The sequence below is a fragment of the Notamacropus eugenii genome, chromosome 3 (genome assembly GCF_028372415.1).
Source record: "Notamacropus eugenii isolate mMacEug1 chromosome 3, mMacEug1.pri_v2, whole genome shotgun sequence".
Lineage (NCBI taxonomy): Eukaryota > Metazoa > Chordata > Mammalia > Diprotodontia > Macropodidae > Notamacropus > Notamacropus eugenii.
In genome coordinates, this window is record NC_092874.1 from 441,833,130 (window position 1) to 441,856,068 (window position 22,939).

Here is a 22,939-nt window from a genome sequence, read left to right on the forward strand (position 1 = left end):
CAAAGGACCAATGAAGTAAGATGCTATCTGCATCCAGAGAAAGAATGAATAAATAGAAATATATAGAGAATGGTTATATATATATATATATATATATATATATATATATATATATATATATACACGTATATATACATACATACACACATACATATACATGTGCGTATTTGTATCTAATGATAACCATCTGTAGGGCAGTGAGAGAGAGAAGAAAAAAGGAAAGTTACATGATAATTATATATTTAAAGGGAATAGCAAATTGTACATAACAGATTTGCAGTTTCATGTGCAATCATTTTTTTTTCTATTCTACTATGTTATGGAAATGCTTGTTTTATTAAGTTCTGAATAAAAAGAAACCCCATAGAATTACAAAAAATGGGTAGGTTGGAAGAGGGAAAGTTTGAAGAGAAAGAGAATTGTTTTGGACAGGTTGAACTTGAGATGTCTAGAGGACTTCCAGTTGAGATGTACAACAGGCACCTGGTAATACAAGATTAGAGGTATTGAAAGAGATTAGGACTGGATAAACAGATCAGGGCATTGTCTCCATAGAGTTATAATTGAACCCTTAGGGGAGGATGAGATCACCAAGGAGGATAATATAGAGAGAAATAAGAGAGTCCAGGACAGAACTTTGGGGGTCACTTGGTTAATAGGTATGAACTGGAGGAAAATTAAGCAAAGGAGGCTGAGCAGGAGTGATTAGACGTAGGAGAAAATGCATAGGACAGAGTGACAAGAACCTAGAGAAAAGAGAGTTTCCAGGAAACTAGGTTGATCAGTACTGTGCTGGAGAGAGATCAAAGAGGATGACAGTCAGAAAGAAACCATGAAATTTGGTAATTAAGGGATCCTTGGTAACTTTGGAGAGAGTTGTTTCAGTTGAATGATGAAGTTAGTAGCCAGAGTGCAGAGAAATTTAGAATTGAGTGAGAGGAGAGGAAGTAGAAACACCAGAATTGTGGGTGATTTTTCTCAAGGAATTTGGCAGGCAAAGCAACACCAGTTTTGGAGTCAGGGGATCTGGGTTCAAATACTGCTTTTGATGCTCACACTAATTGTGTGACCATATCTTTCTGGGCCCCAGTTTCATGTCTGGTAAAATTAGGGGATTGTATGAGATGACTTCTGAGATCCCTTTCATCTCTAGAATTATGACCCCATGATTCTATATATAAGAATGATTTCTAATGTAGTATTGTGACAATTAAATTCAGCCATGTTGAAAGTCTGCTTCTCCCTTAATTATTTGTTGGCATAATCATAAAATCTCCCCTCTCTTAAAAAAATTTTGAAAGAAGACTCTCAAATTTACCAGTCTAATTGCAGGTTCTGCTCAACGTAATCACAGAATCTAAGGGCAAGAGCAGACATCAGAGATCTAATCCAACCTGAACTTGACCTTCAATCTCAGAGACCCAACAAATGATTATCCAGCCTTTGTTTGAATACCTCCAACTATGGGTAGTAACCCACTGCCTCTGAGGCAGGCCATTTTACTTTTGGATAGCTCTAATAGAAAAATTTTCCTAATTGTACTGGATAATGTGATCAAGTTTTGAAAAATTAAAAAGGGACATGCGAGCCTACTGCAGGTCTAATTCCTTTCTCTCTGCTCCACCCCCCTCCCCCCCCTCCCATCCAAGTGTCACTGGCAAGGTAATCAAACTTAGCACTTATCATTATTAGTATAATGGCTCTTCATATATGTGCTAATTCAGTTCAAACATTTACCGAGTGCTTGCTGTGAGCGAGAGTAAAGTCCTTGGCTGCCATCAACACTACTTACTCTATTTCAATTTCTTTGGTGCATAAGTAAGTTTGTAGAAAAGTGTAATTGGTAGACTTGAGGTAAGAGATTTTGTGTGTTTTGTCCAAGTGTACATAATACAATTTGATTATATATTTTTAGCTTGCTAAGAATTGAAAATTCAATTTTTTTTTTGAAAACTGACATCTATATAGTACTAGGTTAACTAATAAGGGTATTATAAAAGAAATGTGTAGCACTCTACTGGTGACAACCAGGTTCCTGCAGTCTGTTTGATTCACTATCTATTCTATACCCTCTAGTTTTCCCTTGGATTCTACAGCCAGAATCAATCAAATGAATTCATAGCAATACAAAAGATTTATTTAAAAGAGAATGCAAGATAGGACATATGCAAGATGAAGAAAAGATGAATCACATTCAATCATGTTGCTCCAAAGAGGAAAACATTTCTTTGTACCTTTGATAAAATACAAATGAAAATATTTTTATGTCATCTTTCAAATACTTAAAAATTCTTTTTGTCTGTGTTTTATAACATGCTATATGTGTATATTTATATAAATATTAGGACAACAATGCTTGCTGGCTGTTATGCATCTAACTTGTAAATAAGCAGGTATATGCATAGGAATAGCATAGCATGTGCTCCAGAATCTTTTACTGAGAGGTGTATGTGATGAAAAATCTTTGGAGAATATTGCCCTATGCAGAGGAGCTCCGGAAGGGTTTGAATAGATGAATTAAATGGATAAAGGGAAGAATGTAGATTATTTTTTTTCCCCAGAGCAAAGAGGATGAGATGGTATCACAGGAACAGTAGCTATAAAACATTATCCCCATAAACTGGGCCACACTGTCCCACAAATACATCCAGCATCAGTGCTAAGAGTTGGTGCACACGAGTAGACTAGTAGAATACCATACTTAGGGATGAGAGAAACAATGATTAAATAACCAATTGTTGAGGCAGTCCAGGGTTTTTTTCCTTCCTATTTCCTCATTCTCCATTAGGTCAAGCCAGCATCTGAAGGACAGTGCTGATAATGAGATTGGATTAATTTTCCCCTCAGTCTCATTGAGACCCCACCCAAATGGAGAAGTTCATTGGTTCTACTCAGGCTTGGGTCAGGGGAAGATCCTTTGTGTAGGCTGCCCAAGGCTGGGGGTGGTCAGTGAGTATGAGTGACATAATCAGTCATGTCCCCCAACCCCTCATTAGAATAGGTCTACCTCTTATTATAATATTCATTTTCTCATTACTTGTTAACCAATCAGAGTTGATTTGTACCCTCAGGAGCATCCGTTCTACTAAGAACATATAAGTATCGAGTGGGTTCCAGGAAGGGCCTTTGGAATTCAAGAGTGCCACTGTCCCCTTTTATTAATTATTCACTAGGAATAATTAATTAAATGATTAATTACCAGAAACTATGTCTGTTGAACGTTTTATTCATCACAGGAAACATATGTAGTCAAGGTGACTCCTGCCTCTGATTCTTTTCTCTCCCTACTTTGTGATACCCTCATGCTACTTATCTTGAACACAGCATTTGTTCTGGGCATGTGACTCCCCCCTTCTCTAGGCCTTCTCCCTTCTGGGAATGGGGTCTCTTATTAGGCAAGTGTACCAGATGTAAGATGCAATGGCTAATGGAGGGGGAGGGAAAGGAGAAAGAAGCATAAACTCACAGAATCTCAGCATTGGAAGGAACTCCAGTGGTCATCTAGTACAAACTATACACAACCTCTATGATGCTTTCATGCATTCCCAGTCACCAGTGGAGTGAAACAAGGCTGTGTGCTTGCTCCCATGCTTTTTTAGCATGATGTTTTCAGCCATGTTGTCAAATGCCTTCAATGAGGGCAGACGGCATCAAGATCGGCTACCACACTGATGGTAAATTCTTCCAGTTGAAAAGGCTACAAGTCAGGACCAAGGTGGAGGGAGTGTTGGTGCATGATTTTCTGTTTGCAGATGATTGTGCACTCAGTGTAACTCCTGAAGCTGTGATACAACAAAATATGGATCAATTCTCTGCTGCTTATGTTAATTTTCGCCTAACAATTAACAATTGGTGCTCCATCAGCCAGCACCACACCATCCATATGTGGAATCATCGGTTACAGCAAGTGTCTAAGTTTTAAATGCTGTGGATAAGTTCACTTAAGCTGGCAGTATATTTTCTAGGGGCATACACATTGATAATGTCATTGACGCATGCATTGCCAGAGCTAGCTCAGTGTTGGGAGACTCTGAAGGAGGGTGGAAAAGAAGAGTTATTAGACTACCAAACTGAAGGTTTACAGCGCTGTTGTGCTGACCTTATTGTGGAATGCCTGTGAAACTTGGACAGTACACCAGTGCCATGCCAGCAAACTGAATCGCTTCTATCTGAATTGTTTTAGGAAGATTCTGAAGGTCACCTGGTAGGATAAAATACCAGGCACTGAAGTCCTTGCTCAAACTATACTACCAATCATTAAAACTCTACTGCAGAGAACATAATTGCAATGGGCTGGCCACATTGTTCCAATGCCAAATATATGCTTGTTAAAAAGACTATTTTATGGAGAATCTCACACAGGGCAAATATTCCCATGGTGGTCAGAAGAAGTGATACAAGGACACTCTCATAGTGTCCCTTAAGAACTTTGGAAGGATGACATACTCTCATCAGAGAAGGTGTGTTCTATGAGTGAATCAGAATTGAAAGAGCTCAAAAGAAAAGTGAGAGGTACAAATTTATAGAAACTGCCCCAAATATTCACATGGACTATTTGTGCCTAACCTGTGGTAAAACATTCTGAGCTTGTGTTGGACTGATCAGGCACAGTTGGACACACTGTAACTTGACTATCATAGTGATATCATTTTGAATTTCTTCAAGAAGGACAGCAGCTACCCAAGCAATCCCTCTGAGTGGTTATTTGGTTTCTGTTTAAGACATCCAAAGAGAAGGAAGCCCTCAAAGGAGGTAAATTCTTAAAAGTAAAAGGCAATGAATTTGATTTTGATTATTGGTAAAATTCTAGAACATATTATCAGAGTACATGGTTTGTGAGCACTTAGAATGGAAAGCAGTGATTACTATGAACCAGCATGACTTATTCAAAAATAAGTCATACCAGACTAACCTCATTTCCCCTCTTGATAAGGTTATTAGACTAGTTGATCAGAGGAATCTTGTAGACATAATGAATCTGAATTTTAGCAAAGCATTTGACAAAAGTTTCTCCTGGCATGCTTGTGGACAATTTGGAGAAATGTGGACTGAATGATGGTACGGCTTAGTGGACTTGAAACTGACTGACAGCTGTACCAAAAATTGTTAATGAATGGATAAATGTCAACCTAGAGGGTGATCTGGTAGATTGCCCCAGGGCACTTGTCCTTGCCCATGTTTTGCTCTATATTTTTATCAGTGATTTGAATGAATGCATATATGACGTACTTGTCAGATTTGTACTTGGAATGAAATGGAGAAGGTAGCAAACATTTTGGGTGATGGATTTGGGACAAAAAAACACTGACAGACTGGTACAGTAGACTAAATCTAGAAATTTTTTAAAGTACAAATGTAAAATCTTGTTCTTAGGTTCAAAAAATAAATTACTTAAGTACTAGAGGGTAAGGAAAGAAATGATTGAGTAAAAGCTTTTGGAATGCTCTGCAAGCTTGATGTTAGTCACTGGCATGAGCATGATTGTCAAAAGGAGCCAGTACAATCTTAGGCTGCATTAATAGAAGGGTAATGCCTGGAACTAGGGAGGATGCTTAGTTCACTTTACAGGCCTGCATACACTCTGTGGGTCCAGTCACCCAGGCTCGCCATTCCTTTAATTGCCTCCCTGTCTTTGCAAAGGCTCTGACTGGGTAACTTGAATTCATTCTCTCCACATTTTTGCATCTTAGAATCCTTAGATGAAAGCTTCTGATGGGGAGAGGGTGGACGATTTCATTTTTGTCATTGTACTTGCTTTCCAACCTTCAGCCCCTGAACCTAGCTCTTATTTTGGACTGGACCTGGGATAGCATTGGTTTGTTACTGTGGCTCATTTTTGTTTTTTTTCCCTGTCATTTCTGACTCTTCATGATCCCATTTGAAGTTTTCTTGATGAGATACTTGAATGGTTTGCCATTTCCTTCTCCAGTTCATTTTACAGAAGAGGAAACTGAGGCAAATTGAGTTAAATGACTTGCCCAGGGTCACGTAGCTAGTAGGGGTCTGAGGCCAAGTTTGAAGTCAGAAAGACTCACCTTCCTCTCTTCAGGTGTGCTACCCTATCCACTGTCCCACCTAGCTACCCTGTCATTGTTTTAGGGAACTCCTAATGAGGCAACTCTGTATCATTGCAGTTTGACACTTTGCATACAACCCTGGGAAGGTTATTATCCCCATTTTACCGTAGAGGAAACTGAGGCAGATAGAAGTTAAGTTATTTGCCCAGGTCACACAGCGAGTAAGTCTCTGAGGACAAATCTCTCCACTGCACTACTTTGATGTCTCCAATTGTGATTGTATGTAATTCTGGTAATAACACTTCTTAGGCTCTGATTAGATTGTAAAGGATCTATCAAGAGGCCTCCCACCTTATCTAAGTCTTTAAAAATGACTATTAAATTAATTTGAAAAGAGAAATACAAAGAACTCTCTTTGAAAGAAAACTATACGGCTATGGAATGCTTCGCACGTTTGCCTTGGCTGTTTTTGAGGGGTAAAGCTTTTCGTTTTGCTGTTCAACTCAATCTAAGAAATAGCCATCAACATTTATAGCTGCTCTGGGCCCTGACTGGGGTACTGTTCTAAAATTCAACTGACCCACTGTGGGTGAATAAAAAGTGAAAAAGCACAAGAAAACTTGACCTCTTTGGGTTGTGGGCAGCCAGAATAAAGAGTGGTCAGGATCCTATTTAAGCCAACATGGTGCAGTAGCTCTAACAGTGTTTGGGTCAGTGTCCTGTAAATCTATTTTAACCTCACAGCAACAGGCCTTGTGTGTTCTGTCCACCTGAGGTGTGCTATGTGAAGAACTATTATTGGAAACATGACTTAAGTTAAGAAAGGGCATCCTCTTGGCTGATGCCCAAAAGGTTAACCAGTTTTTTCAGGTCAGCTTGATGGTGTGGCTAGTTAGTACTTTAGGATTTGGAGCTCACATGCCTGCTGTAGCAAAGCTAATTACCAGTAGAGGCCTCGATATCTTAGATGCATGAGAGGGAATTGAAACCCCAGCCTGCTCATGAAAGGAATAAACAGACAAACACAGAGATACCTCCTGAGAAAGGGAAGGAAAATGAGGAGTAAGACTAGGATAGAACATGCCCATTGTCTGAGTCAGTATGAGTCCTTAATGATTTCCAGAGAGAACAGGCTGAGAAGAGGGGGTTCATATTCCAATCATAGTAGGATGGTCCAGGGACCAATGAGCACCCTTCCATGCATTCATGCTGTTTTTTTTTTATCATTACGTGAATGTGACCCCTCCAAAGGTAAAATATTATGATGATAAGTGAACTGGAAAGTGAATGCTTTTAAAAGCATTTTGGGGATAAAAGGATGATTTATATCTTTCTACAGAAAACAGAGAGAGGTTATAGAATATTTTGCACAGTTTTTCAGGCTTGTGCTCACAAATAATCACTGTCCCAAATAGAAAGCAAGTGCGGTTGGCTTCCAGGGCAAATCAGAGGTCTGAACCCAAAGCAGACTTTTCATATTGGGTGCAGAACCTTAGCCCAAGGCCATGATCAGCACCCATGCCAACATGCAGTGTCAGCACAAAGCGTGAGAAGACCCAGGCTCACCAGTGCCCTAAGAAGCGAGGCAGATGGCAGGTGATGCTGGCTTGGAAATGGTTATGCTGCTAAGCAACCAATTATTCCAGCATGATTTATCCTCATGCCAAGACTGCACACAAAGCAATTAAGCGGTGTCAGCAATGTGCTCAGGCTGGCTCACCTGAGGGGGACGGGATTATGGATCTGGTTTTCAGCTGGTAGCACAAAGTGTACTTTAGGGGTAAAAAAAAAAAAAAGCAGTATTCTAAGTGCTGGAGGAGCTACAGGGTTTTCTGTAGCAACTGAGAGAACGTGTATGGGGAACTCTTTGGATTTTCAAAAGTGAAGACTTCACAAAGTTTGTAATGGAGGAATTTGTTTGTAGGAGACATGGGCTGGTGTAGCAGATGCCATGATGTTGGACTTGAAACCAGGAAGATAGAGATGCAAATTATACCTTACGCACTTACTAGCTGTGTAAACCTGGACAAATAACTTCTCCCAGACTCAGTTTCCTTCTCTGTTGTTATTGTTGTTCAGTCACTTTCAGTCGTGTCCAACTCTTCATGACCCCGTTTGAAGTTTTCTTGGCAAAGATACTGGAGTGTTTTGCCGTTTCCTTCTCCAGCTCATTTTACAGATGAAGAAACTGAGACAAACGGTGAAGTGACTTGCTCAGGGTCACACAACTAGTATGTGTCTGAGGCCATATCTAACCTCTGGAAGATGAATCTTCCTGGGTGTAGGCCCAGTGCACTATCCATTGCACCACCTTGTTGTCCCTTCCTCTTGTGTTATATAAGAATAATAATATCTGTAGCATGAATTGAAGGCTGTCTCAAATCAGGATGAGCTGTGTTCAGGTCTTACCCTTTATGCATACTTGTATGACCTACACAAGGAATTTGACCCCTCAGCATCCCAAGTTGTAGAATGAGTTGCTAATCTGTATCCTCCATGTTCATCACACCAGAAAAATTACAAATCCACACCATGATACTTTGATAAAGAAATTGGGTTTAAATCTTTTCTCTGCTACTTGGGGGAGTCACTTCACTAAACTGTGTTTCATTTCCTCATTAGTCAAATATGGGCACTGGACTAGATAATCTCTAAAGATCCCTTTGATCTCCATCTCTGGGATCCTATCTCTAAGTAGCAGCCCTCTTCTCTGGCTACTTTCACCAATCCCCACTTGCACTTATGGGCTAGATACCCAGAAGGTGGCTCACTACGTCTCTTTTCAATCCTAGCAGTAACCCTGAAGAGGTGAGAGTTTCTAATAATGTCATTCACAAACCCCCATCTAATGGTCTCCCCATTTATTATCAGCCACAATTAATTAGTTTTTAGAAAGAGAATCGAGCAGGTATACCAAGGACAGTTGTTATAGAAACATGCCTTCAGATTTGGGGCGTACTTTTTTCCTTGCACACACAAGATACCTGGGAGGAGAGAATTAAATAGAGATCATGTGTGGCCACATGGCATCCTCATGAAGTTCCCCTTAGGTGTCTTTGAAGTCATAACTTGTAGGTGACTTCATACTTCCTTCACCTACACATGGGGCTGTAATATCTGAGAGAGTTTAAAATCCCAGTCCTTTTAAGGCTTACACAAGGAACTGAGAATTGGATGCTACTGAAATTTCCTTTTCTTATAACCAAAAATCTAGTCCCATTAATTACAGGAAAAATTCCTGATTCATAAACATCTGTTCAGAAGTGGTATACTGTGGGCACATTTGCAATTAAACTTGCAAATGGGCAAAGCTGTTCTCCAGTGATTAAATTTTAAACACCTTAATACCACCCATCTCTTAGGGAAGAAATTCAGTGAATGATTATGGTGTTTGAGATAAACATATCGCTCTCTCATCCCTTGTTTTGCTGCTTACCTAGGAATAAATTTAATTCTAATCTTCAGCAAGATTTAAGATTTTTTAAAAAATGTGTCCAGAGGAGTGGCTAAGAGTCATAGCGATGCATTGCAAAGCTGGTAATATGAAACCTGGATGATTAAAGTTAGTTAACAGATTCTTATTTTTTGTGTTCAAGGATTTACTTATATTTCATCTGACCTCAATTTCCCGCATTGAGCTGAGTGGGGTTTTTCTAGCACAGTTGCAGAGCTGCTTATCTTAAGGTGAAAAAAAAATGCCATTAACCAATTCCTGCTGAAGCATCATATTTCGGGGGCCTAATGGTTAGCTGCTGAAGTAAGTCCATGCAAGGGGAAATTACTGCTCATTATGGGACTATGTCATCCTCCAATTTGGACATTTTTTGATGTAATCATCCAAAGGACTTAAGTAAGACTACAGGACAGACAAATACTTACTGTCTACATCTTCTATGATGACTGATTCTTAGAGATTTATTATTATAGAAGATATATTTTGAAAAAAAAATGCTCTCCTGTGATATAATAGCAAGGGATCAGAAATGATCTGTAATTTTCAAGCTTTCTAATGCAGTCTGTTCTACTTAACCTCACAATCTCAGATTTAGAAGCGATTTTAGAAGTTGTTTAGACCAATTTGTGTAGTATCCCTGGCATGTCCATTCTTTTTGACAAGCATATTTTAAGGTACCTGATTTTTCATTTGGTTATCTGGTCTCTGCTTGAAGATCTTCATTGATGGGGAACTCACTACCTTATGAGTCCACCTATTTTATTTTTGGACAGTTTGAGCTGCATTTTCTCCTGTCTTCAACTTTGGTCTGTTGTCCCTATCCTGCCTTCCTGAACCATGTAGCTGACCTTCAAACATTTGAAGAAAGCTATCATGTTATTCTTTAGCTTTCTTCATGCTAAATAGCAGTATTTCCTTTAACTAATGCTGACATTATGTAATTTTGAATCCCCTTAGGCATGCTGGTTTTTGTCTTCTAGAAGCACTCCATCATGGTAATGTTCCTCCTAAAATCTAATATCCAGTCAGTGAGTCAAAAAGCCTTTATTAAGCACTTATATATTAAGATTGTCCTCAAAGTCAAGAAGATATGGATTCAAGTCCTGTCTCTGACATATACTAGCTGGGGGACCCTGGGCAAGTTATTTAACCTCTTACTACCTCAGGCAAGTCTCTAAGGCTTAAAATTTCAATGCAGTTGCAGATCTGATATGGTAGAGGAATTTGGTTACCTAGTGCCCCTTATACTGATGAAATCACAGGTCTGGTTAAAAATATTATAATTATACATGCATATGTGTGAATCTTTATGTGTGCATATCTAAACATATACACACATGTGTTTATAGGCATAGATATTTTGTATGTGTATTATGCATGTATGTATGTATGTATACAAAATCTGTCCCTTCATTATTAATCTTGAAAATAATATGATCATACATTGGATCAACTATCCTTCCTCCACTTGAATTGTCTGGAGATTTGATAAACATGTCATCTCAATTCAAATCACTACTATAGTTGTTGAACAGAACAGAATCAAGGGTAGAATCCTAAGGCCTATCCTCCTTTCCCTGAATTGAATTCTTTCTTCATGATATTGATCCACTAATGGCCATTCTCTAGTACCAGTCATACATTCTTCACCCCACCTAACTGGTCTGACATCCAACTGACATCTTTACACTTTGTCTGTAGAGATATCACTAGAGATTTTGTTAAATGCCTTGATGAAACCCAACTGTATTATATCTGTGTAATTATCTTACTCACCAGATGTGTGACTCTGGAGAAAAAGAAAGTGAGGTCAGCTGACTCATTCTTGAGAAAGCCAACTTAGATAATAGTGAGCACCACTTCTCTTTCTTGGCACTCCCAAAACATTGCTTCAAAAACAAATCCTAATGAGAAATTGAAGTCAAACTTTACTGGAGTTGGAAATTCTGCCTTTCCCTTTTTGAAAATAGAGCCCACTTTGCCCAGTTCCAAGCCTGACACCCCACCTCTCCCAGTCTCCATGATTTTTCCCAAGTTCACTCCCATCAGCCCAGCCATTATAATCATAAGTTGTTCAGTATCCCAGGATGCAGTTTAGCCAGGTTCAGTGATGGCCTTAGTGGGACTTCTAGGTTCTTCCTTACAGTTTTCTCACCTACGTTGAGTTTCATTTCCCTATTAGCCATTTTGATCCGTTTCTCAGTTTAAAGCAGAATTTTCTTGGTAAAGAAAATGGAAGCGAAATATGCAATCAGTTGCATAGTCTTGTCTTCTCAACCAGTCCTGTCCCTTCTCTCTGCTTTTCCTTCTATCCCGAAAAAAATCCTCTTTTGTCCTTAGTATTGAGCCATTAGCTCAATTTTAGCATTCTTGATATTTCTGCATTGTGGTTGTGGTTGAATCTTTTCAATCATGTCTGATTTTCCATGATCTGATTTGAGATTTTCTTGGCAAAGATACTGGAGTGGTTTGTCATTTCCTTCCCCAGCTCATAGATGAGAAAACTGAAACAAACAGGGTGAAGTGACTTGGCCAGGGTCACCCATCTAGTAAATATCTGAGGCTGGATTTGAACTCATGAAGATAGTCTTCCTGATTCAAAACCCAGAGCTCTATCCACCGCAGCACCACCTAGCTGTCTGGCATTTCTGCATTATTGCTCCACTTTAAAAAAAAAAATAACTTTCACATTTTTTCCCTTGCCTTTGTTTCTACTTTATGTATACATGTAAGATGAATTTGTTGATAAGTTTTCTGATTGGCCATTTCAGTCTCATTTTACTCTTTTTAGAACACTTGGTTTCTCTCTTGAGAGCATCCTGTCCCACTTGATCCTACCTGATAAGTTATTTTTTGCACACAGTAGGCACTTACCAACAAATGAACTTTCCCCTTTCCCTTCAAAGCACTTTCCCATAAAAAAAGTAATGGAGATTGACCACCCTCCTGCTTACATTATATGTAAAAGAAGCAGTATATGTTTCTTTTTATGTCTATTGCCTCTTGTTAGCAGAAAGGACAGATATATATTTTTTAATTAATTTATTTAACTTTTAACATTCATTTTCACAAAATTTTGGATTCCAAATTTTCTCCCCATTTGTCCCCTACCCCCAGCCCAAAACACCGAGCATTATGATTGCCCCTATCACCAATCTGCCCTCTATTCTATCATCCCTCCCTTCCCTTGTCCCCATCTTCTCTTTTGTCCTGTAGGGCCAGATAACTTTCTGTACCCCATTACCTGTATTTCTTATTTCCTAGTAGCAAGAGCAGTACTCAACAGTTGTTCCTATAACTTTGAGTTCCAACTTCTCTTCATCCCTCCCTCCCCACCCATTCTCTTTGGGAAGGCCAGCAATTCAATATAGGCCATATCTGTGTAGTTTTACAAATGACTTCCATAATAGTCATGTTGTGTTTAAGACTAACTATATTTCCCTCCATCCTATTCTGCCCCCCATTGCTTCTATTCTCTCTTTTGATCCTGTCCCTCCCCAAGAGTGTTGACTTCAGATTGCTCCCTCCTCCCATTGCCCTCCCTTCCATCATCCCCCCCACCCTGCTTATCCCCTTCTCCCCCACTTTCCTGTATTGTAGATAGGTTTTCATACCAAAATGAGTGTGTATTTTTTTCCTTCCTTGAGTCAAGTGTGATGAGAGTAAACTTCATGTTTTTCTCTCACCTCCCCTCTTTTTCCCTCCACTAAAAAGTCTTTTGCCTGCCTCTTTTATGAGAGATAATTTTCACCATTCCATTTCTCCCTTTCTCCTCCCAATATATTTCTCTGTCATCGCTTAATTTCATTTTTTTAAAGATATGATCCCATCCTATTCCATTCAGTCTGTGCTCTCTGTCTCTATGTGTGTGCGCGTGCGCGCTCGTGTGTGTGTGTGTGTGTGTGTGTGTGTATGTGTATGTAATCCCACCAACTACCCAGATACTGAAAAGTTTCAAGAGTTACAAATATTGTCTTTCCATGTAGGAATGTAAACAATTCAACTTTAGTAAAGTCCCTTACGACTTCTCTTTGCTATTTATCTTTTCATGCTTTTCTTCATTCTTATGTTTGAAAGTCCAATTTTCTTTTCAGCTCTGGTCTTTTCATCAAGAATGCTTGAAAATCCTTGATTTCATTGAAAGACCATTTTTTCCTCTGAAGTATTATACTCAGTTTTTCTGGGTAGGTGATTCTTGGTTTTAGTCCTAGTTCCTTTGACTTCTGGAATATCCTGTTCCCCGCCCTTCGATCCCTTAATGTAGAAGCTGTCAGATCCTGTATTATCCTGATTGTATTTCTACTATATTTGAATTGTTTCTTTCTAGCTGCTTGCAATATTTTCTCCTTGACCAGGGAACTCTGGAATTTGTCCACAATGTTCCTAGGAGTTTCTCTTTTTGGATCTCTTTCAGGCGGTGATTGGTGGATTCCTTGGATACTTATTTTGCCCTCTGGTTCTAGAATCTCAGGGCAGTTTTCCTTGATCATTTCATGAAAGATGATGTCTAGGCTCTTTTTTTGATCATGGCTTTCAGGTAGTCCAATAGTTTTTAAATTGTCTCTCCTGGATCTATTTTCCAGGTCAGTTGTTTTTCCAATGAGATATTTCACATGATCTTCCATTTTTTCATTCTTTTTGTTTTGTTTTGTGATTTCTTGGTTTTTCATGAAGTCATTAGCCTCCATCTGTTCCATTCTAATTTTGAAAGAACTGTTTTCTTCAGTGAGCTTTTGAACCTCCTTTTCCATTTGGCTAATTCTGCTTTTGAAAGCATTCTTCTCCTCATTGGCTTTTTGGACCTCTTTTGCCAATTGAGTTAGCCTATTTTTCAAGGTGTTATTTTCTTCAGCATTTTTTTGGGTCTCCTTTAGCAAGGTGTTGACCTGCTTTTGATGCTTTTCTTGCATCTCTCTCATTTCTCTTCCCAGTTTTTCCTCCACCTCTCTAACTTGATTTTCAAAATCCTTTTTGAGCTCTTCCATGGCCTGAGCCCACTGAATATTTATTTTGGATGTGTGGGATACAGAAGCCTTGACTTCTGTGTCTTTCCCTGATGGTAAGCATTGTTCTTCCTCATCTGAAAGGAAGGGAGGAGATACCTGTTCACCAAGAAAGTAGCCTTCTGTGGTCTTATTTTTTTTCCCTTTCCTGGGCATTTTCCCAGGCAGTGACTTGACTTCTGAGTGTCCTCTCCACCCCCACCTTGCCTCCAGATCTGCCCAGCCAGCACTTGGAGTCTGAGATTCAAATGCTGCTTCCCAGCCTTAGGGCTTTGGGTGGGGGCAGGGCTGCTATTCAGTGTGAGATTAAGTTCAGATGCTCAGGTGGGGGCAGGGCTGCCACATGGGACTCAGTTCCCTCAGGGGGTTTATGTGGAGACCTTCAACAATGGATCTGAGCTCCTGCGTGCTTTGGGAGCCCTTGTCCCCTGCTGCCTCTGCTGCTGCCTCCCGAGGGGGTCTGAGTTATGGGGATACCCCACTCCCCTGTTGGCCACCCAAAAAGACTCTCTCACTGACCCTTGTCACCTGTGGGTGGAGGTACCTGTGAGGCTGCTGGAGATTCTGTCCCTGAAGCCTGCTGGGATCTGCTCCTCTCGGTGCTACACAGCCAGGGCTGGGCTCTGCTCTGGGTCCGGTGTGCGACGGACCTTTCGCATCAGGTTTTCAGGTCTCTCTGGAACAGAAATCTCCTCCACTCTGTTTTTGTATGGCTTCTGCTGCTCCCAAATTTGTTGGGAGTTCTTCTTTACAGGTATTTTATGGGCTGTGGGTTTCGGAGCTAGCATATGTATGTCTTTCTACTCCGCCATCTTGGCTCCTCCCTTCCCAGGAGAGATATTTTAACCGTAATTATTTGAATCCAGTTTTGTTATTGTATCATTCCTGAGACTTGTGAAATTACGTGTTATCTTCATATGCATTGATCTGTTCATCCATTTTCCAATGGTTGGGCATTCTCCGGGCCACTTTTCCAAGCCAGATCTGAGGCATGTACTTTGCTGGAATCTCCAGGTTGAAGTGAGGATCCTCTTGCCTGTAGCTTCAGGCCAGGTACCAAGGGTTGCCATACTGAAAATACAGGACTTAGTGGGTCCAATATATCTGTGCCCTGAAGAACTGACTTTTCTGTCTATTCCCTATGAGCCTATATGAAGTTTTATTCTGTTTTCTCAAGAACTTCCTTTCAGATGATCAGGAGTAATGGTGTGCCTAAGATCTCTATCCCTGAGAAGAATGCCATTGCTTATTGACTTGCTGGCTATGTGGACTTTGGTGCCAATTCATTCATATTACCCACTTTTTTAGTTTCTGGTATTACTCCTGCTCCTGGTTTTCCATGCAATTTTCCAGCTATGTAAATATATCCATTAGATCTACCAAATTTTCTAGAGAAAATTCTTAATTTCCATTGCTTCCCTACAATTGGTAGAAGTAATTAATTCACAAGCAATAGTCTTTTCTCTGCTGTATGCCCAGTATCGAACAAGAAACATCTATTTATTTCAAGAAGCATTCCAAATGACTAGAATTCTAAAGCACTGGTTGTTCTTTAGCAAGGGGTTTGCCTGCTTTCCTCCTCCATCAGAGCAGCTAGTGGATCCACCGACTTAGCCCCTGCCTCCTTCCAATTTACTAGTAACATAGACCACCTACAAAAATTTCTTCCAACCCTGAAATGTAAGTGACAAAATAACAGAAGCCTCAAACAGTGGCAAAGCACAGAGGACACAGGATAGAGGTACAGGTAGCACAGCCATAATCATCCATGTGGAAAGCTCTTGCTGTCCCATGAGTCATGATGCTTCCCCCTGTAGTATTGAGAGCTCTTCATTTAACCCATGTATAACTTCCATCTGCCTCACTAGTGTTGCAGAATTAAGGACAGGGAATGGTTACTCTTGTGCTGAGAGATAGGAAAGGGCTTGGAAAATTTTGTCAAGCATGTAGCTGGTGTTAATCTCATACATTCAGTCATCATCCACTAAACCGTGTGTGTGTGTGTGTGTGTGTGTGTGTGTGTGTGTGTGTGCATGCATGCATGTGCATGTGTGAATGTGTGTATAGCCAAGACCTCCAGCAGCTTGAAGCACTTCAGATACACCAGTCTTCCCTCAGGATACACATAATGTAAGGGAACTCAAATAGCCCAAACTCATGGGGAAACCACCATCCCTATTGCCCCAGTGAGGAAGTTTCCCTGGGATCTTTTGCTCTTCTTTCTCTTAAGCCAATCAGCACCAAAAGCTAGTGTAGGATCAAGCACAGTTTGGGAGCAAAAGTCTAGAATTCCTGCATTTCCTTGCTTTTACCTCATTCCTGCAGGTCATCTCCAAGAGGGACAGTGGTTGATATCCTTGACAGTGCTATGAAAGTGACTGCTTTTTTTCAGCTGCTCTTGTTTAAGTTCCCTGCCTCATCAGTTGTTGGAGCAGTCAGGAATTTTCCCAGCTTTTATTTATCTATTATGAATTATATAGTGGCATTGTCCCTTCTCCTGTTTTGCATCATCTCTACTTCAATCTACAGTTTCTTCCCATTGTTTAAGATTGGTAAACAGACTAACACTCTTTTCACTGCCTCAGTCTTTTGAAGAATGCATTTCTTAGGTATTCCATTTTTAGTAGAAAGATCCATCCATCAGATGTTCTGATAGTTGAAGTTCTCCATCACCATGAGAACATATTTTTATGAAACTGTGAGCATATTTGAAAATTCACTAGCTATTTCTTTCTTCTGGCCAGGAAATTTTAGGTATAGTGCTACTACAATATTATTTAAATGAATTGGAATAAACTTGGGAAAGAACAATATTTATCCCATGTTCCAGTGTTTCCCTTCTTTTCTCTTTCCTTACTTTTATCTCTTCCATACTGTCTCTTTTTCACTTGCTTGCTTCCCTGGTCTTTGTATTTATATTCTTCCTTTTCTCCCCTACTCTTCCTTTTCTCCCTCTCTTCCAGCCATCCTCTTTGGTTTGTCTTCTTCCTAATCACCCATTTTTTCCTGTCCAATTTTTTCCTTTTTCTTCTCTTCCTTCTCTCCCCTTTCCCTGTGTTCTTTCCTCTCTTCATCTTTTTATGTCTTTCCCTATATTTCTTCTTCTCTTCTCTCTCCTCTCTTGCCATAGCTCTTCTATCTTCCTTTTCTTTCTCCTCTTTCAGCCTCATTTTGCTTTTATTTCTACAACACAATTGTGAATTTGTTTTTCCATAGTTGTGTTAATTTTCTCAAATGAAATGGGTTTGTTAGAGCCTTAGAATACAGAATTCAAAGCATTCCAATGACCAGAAATGTCAAACATCTGTCTCCTAGAATAAAAAGAGCCTTCACATAGATGCCAAACTGGTATGGTAGGATGATCCTGAAGGTCCATTCTCTCTGCCAGTCTGTGGTTAAATCAAGCTTATTTGGTATCCTTAGAAATTGAACTCAGTGCTTGGAGACAGGGAAGTTCTTCATAAAACTGCTAAAAGTATGAAAAATGGAAAGTGGGTCTGTATACTATCAGAATAACATTGTAGAAATTAACAAGTTTGAAAGACTTAGGAACTCTTATCAAAATATAACCAATCATGATTGCAGAGGACTGATGATAAAGGATGCTACTCATTTCCCTAAATGAGAGGTGATGGACTCAAGGCACAGATGATTATACATTTTTGGACATGACCAATGTAGGAATTTATTTTTGAAAGTTTATGTATCTGTTGCAAAGGTTCTGTTTTTCTTTTTCTTTCTCCCCCAAGGGGTGATGAGAGGTAAGAAGGAGAGGAAAAAGAAAAGCTTGTTAATTGAAAAAAAATTAAAAAGTACATGGAAAATGGAGGAAGTGATGGTACTGAAAAGCATTTTTAAAGCTCCTTAAAATATCTCCCCTGCTTGTTAATACTGTCTCCCACTGCTAAATGAGCAGAATAGCTAAAACCATTTGTTATTACATTTGAAATCACCCGAAAATCCGGATTTGGGATTTGGAAACAAAAAACAATTTATACTCATTGGAAATTCCATCAATTTCTTATGCCATGGTGAAGAAGTCAGGAAAGGATCACATTTAAAATTGATTGTCAAGTGCGTGATATTGTGCTATTGAGTCAACCTAGGATTATTGACTGCTAATGAGGGAAAGTAGAAATATGAAGTACCCCCAACAGTGAATAATCTAAAATTAATTTATATTCAGTGGAAATATGTAGTAGACTTTAAAAAAAAACTTAGTTTGACTAGAGAGTGGTGCATCTTGGTTAAAATAATATCCACATTAATTGGAGATACCATAGATAACACACATGGATGATCAGTTTTGCAAAAAATGAACATAAAAGAAAATGGACACAAGATGACATATCTACTGAATGGAATTTAATTATTTTCTGATTCAGAGAGTTCTTAATGATCCTGCAGTGTCTCAGTGTCATCCTCCTCAAGATCAATTGTCATTGTTGTCAATTGATTCCGTTTGACGTTATATGAAATGACATTGGGGGGAGGCAATTTGGCAACAAACATTTATGAAGCACCTACTATGTGCCAGACCTTGTGCTATATATAGTCTGGGCTACAGCAGTATCTCCTAACCTTTTCCAGTATGAAGACAAAACTTCAAACTTAAAGAAATGAATAGACCTCAACATGATGATAGCTGTACTATTAGTGTCTGCTGATTGAGAAAATATGCGATGACATTGAACTACTCTCAGTCTGGCAATGCTTTCAAATGAAATTGCATTTAATTAGTCAGAATAGCAGCTATATAAATTTGAAATTAATATATGTGAGTGAGAGGCATTATTCAGTCTACAGGAGATCTATTTGCTTATTTATCATACAATCATACATATTTATCTTCCCACCTCCCCCTGCCCCACCAGGGGTCTGAAGCCCAGAGGTTGGCAACCAATGGCTTGTAGAAATGATACTTTAAATGAGTGATTGGGTGAGCTTGCCCATTTCTGCTGAGGGAACTACTGTCCTTCCTGTCACTAACTTCACAAACTTAGGAGCATCCTTTATTCTTCACTCAGATCTCTCATCCAATCAGTTTTCAAGTTTTGTCAATTCGGATCACAGATGTGGTCACCATCTTCATTCTGGCCTTCAATACATCTGTCCTGGGCTATTTCAATAGGTTTCCCTGATCTTGGTCTCTTCCTACTCCTATTCAGCCTGCACACAGCTGCCAGACTGATGTTACATCTCCCATCTCTGAACTTTTGCACATACTAACTTCTCTCTTCCCCCTTCTCAGCCCTACCCCAGTTTTGGAATGTACTCCTTCCTGACCCAGGACTCTTTGAATCTCTAGTTTCCTTCAAACTCAGCCCGGGTTTCATTTCTTACATCAGACCTTTCCTGATTCTACAGTTCAGAGGCCTCTAATCACCATTATTACTCAGTCCAAGGGGTTCTGAGAGGACCGGAGTCACTCCATCCATCAAGCCATCTTGCTATGAATTTCATAAATGGATTTAGTGTCTACAGACCTGGTTTGAACCTAATAAGTAAAATTCCCAAGTTTGCCATAAGAAGTACAGCACTATTTTGAAAGATAATCAGTCAGTGAGCATTTATTCTGTGCTTACTATGTGGCATGCTGAGGATACAAAGACAGACAACAGACAGTTCAAGGGCCTCCCTCCATTGGTCAGAGGGCAGCTACCTACCACCCTAGTTACTTAAGATGTATGAAGACACTACTGCAGTTGAACTGAACCAATTATTCACTTACAGAATCCCAGAATTACAACTGGCAACAACCTTAGAGATCATTACCTCCAACATCTGATTTTTCTTTATTCCTTTTTTTTTTTTTTAGTTATTCCAAATATTTTAATGAGTTCTCAGCTAGGCATTTAAAACATCAGTTTGTGAGGATTAACTCCATTAGAGAGAGAGAATACAGAATGTAGACAGTCATGGGGACCTGAGGAATTTTCATGATTTGGGGCAGGATCTGTGAGTCCACTGTTTTCTGATCAGCCTTGTGCTGCTCTGTAATCTTGTATTTCTCTTTTTCTGTATCAAAAATCTCTCCTTCTTGGTGTCTGGGTTTACAGAGCCTCTTCTTCTTCAAGTAAGCATCAGTAAGATGATTTGGAAGTTTTACACCTGAAAGGTTAACCCTGGTAGATGTGGCAATGACAAATTTCTGATGGGTCCTTCTCAGAGGAACACAGTTGATGGTCAGAGGTCCAGTCACCAGTAGCAAGCCACTAGCCAGCTGCTTCAGGAAATCACTCGCTTGCCCCTGTGGCAGCAAGTGAGCATGATCAGAACAGTGCCTGGGGTGATGCTAGCTCGAAGTCTCCTCACATGCTGGCTGAAGGGCTTTTTGCCCTGACTTAGCAGCTTTCTAGGCACGTCCTCAGTAGGGTAATGCCTAGGCATTTTGCGAATTTTTACCACACAGATTCCTCCATTCTTATCGCTACCAACTGGCTTTGAGATAGTAGCAGGTACCTTCTCTTTCTTTTTCCTTACATTCTGGGTTTTTGGTGCAACATATTTCCACTTGTACATGGCTCTCCAGGAATACATTGTAGACCTGGAGAACCTACCAATCCCTCGGGCCAGGACTAGGTTCCAACTGCAATGCTTTTGAGGCTTTTTTACCACCTTTTCAACCACATCTTCATTTTTGCTCTCCTTTTTTTCCTTTTTAACCTTCTTTTCCTTTGGTTCCTTTGGGGTTTTTTTGTCTGCCATCTTGAGAGTTGGGAAAGAGCCATCTGATTTTCCTTAAGAGAAATTTGAGGCTTGGAGAGTTGAAGGTAGCCCAAGACCAAGGAAAGGTTCTGGTCCCATCTCTTCTACAAGCTGTGTAGCCTTGGATTAGCCACATTGCTTTTCAGGGCCTCAGTTTTCTCATCATAAAAATTAAGGGACTGTTCCATATAGATGATCTCTAGGCTCTTTTTCATTTATGACTGTAAGATTCTATAATCCTGAATAGAATGCTGATCGCCTAGTACAGTTTTCTCTCTAATACTACAGACCTCACTATTCATATGACTTCTTAAGCAAAGTTAACCACTTCCTGTTCCAAAGAGGGGAATTTTGGGGTTCATGGGGAAGCATTCTGTGATAAAATAGGGAAATTCAGTGTGTGTAAGGAAAAGAGCATCAGACATGGAGTCAGAAGAGTGACCTGATTCTGTCTCTTACTATAGAAGTGACCCTGAGCAAGATGATAACAATGTTACAATTGTTGCAACAGTAACAATATGATTGATACTTACGTATCCTTTGGAAGCTTGAAAGGATTTGTGTAAGTTGTCTCATGTGATCTTCATGATGTTCCTGGAGGGGCAGGCACCACAAATTCTCATTTTCCTAATGAGGCAATTCAGATTCAATGTGGAGTCATTTACCTACCAGTGCACAATTGATGAGGCAGGATTTGGGGGTCTAAGTCCCAGCCTCTAACTAGCATGCCCCATTTCACCTCTCAGTGCCTCCGTTTCCATTTGAAAAATGGGGCAATAATACTTATCTTACCCATCTCACAAAGTTCTTGATTAAAGTGCTTTCTAAACCTCAATGACTTTAGAAGTATGCTGTTAGACAACACGAGGTCCTGGAGCTTTGGGGTGTTAGGTGACAGCTGGTCCCAATGGAAGCTCACCTGCTTTTTGGAAATAATTGTTGCTACTCTGGACTTGCCTTTTCTTCACTTCAACAAACATTTATTAGCTCCCAAATTTAATGGTAGAAAGAATCATGAAAGCAATATAGTCTGGAGGCTTTTATTGTTTTTTTGTGTCATGGCCGTCTTTGGCAGTCTGGTAAAGCCCATGTAACCCTTTTCAGAATGATGTTTTTAAAAAATGGAAGGAAATTAGAGCAGCTAGGTGGGACAGTGGATAAAGCTCCAGCTCTGGAGTCAGTAAGACCTGGATTCAAATTCAGCCTCTGATACTTACTAGGTGTGTGTGAGACCCTGGACAAGTCACTTAACCCCAATTGGCTCCAAAAAAAAAAAAAAAAGGAAGGAAATCCTACATTTTAGTTAAAGGTTAGTGATAATATTGTAATCTTTCACCCCTGCAAGTTCGTTGACTCTCTGAAATCTGTAGCCAGGGGCCTGTGGACCCCAGCTTGAAAACCCTTGATCTAGACCAGTATCTCTCATTTTTTCAGTGAACAAACAAAAGCTAACACAAAAGTTAAGTGATTACCCAAGGTCACACAGGCAAGACCTTTCAGGGCTGGGATTTGAACTCCAGAGACAGAGCTCTAGTCTCTTATAGCATATCACACTGTATTAGGGCAGTAAGGGAGATGTCAAAACAATTGGGAGCTTACGTTCTACTGACAGTCTCATCTTTCCCAAGCTGAACCCTGTGGCCTGGAGGAAGACCTCAATGCTGCTTTATCCAGGTGGCATTGAGAGAGTTATGGGCAGAGAATTCATAACTCAGTGATGGCAAGTGTCCTAAATCTGCTCCTGGGGCCAAATTAAG

The 22,939-nt window shown here is 39.8% G+C and overlaps 1 pseudogene; it reads right to left on the reverse strand.

Moving 5' to 3' along the window:
- Positions 1 to 20,329: 20,329 nt before the first annotated feature.
- On the reverse strand, positions 20,330 to 21,182 carry LOC140497543 (large ribosomal subunit protein eL6-like; annotated as a pseudogene).
- Between the last annotated feature and the right edge of the window lie 1,757 nt (positions 21,183 to 22,939).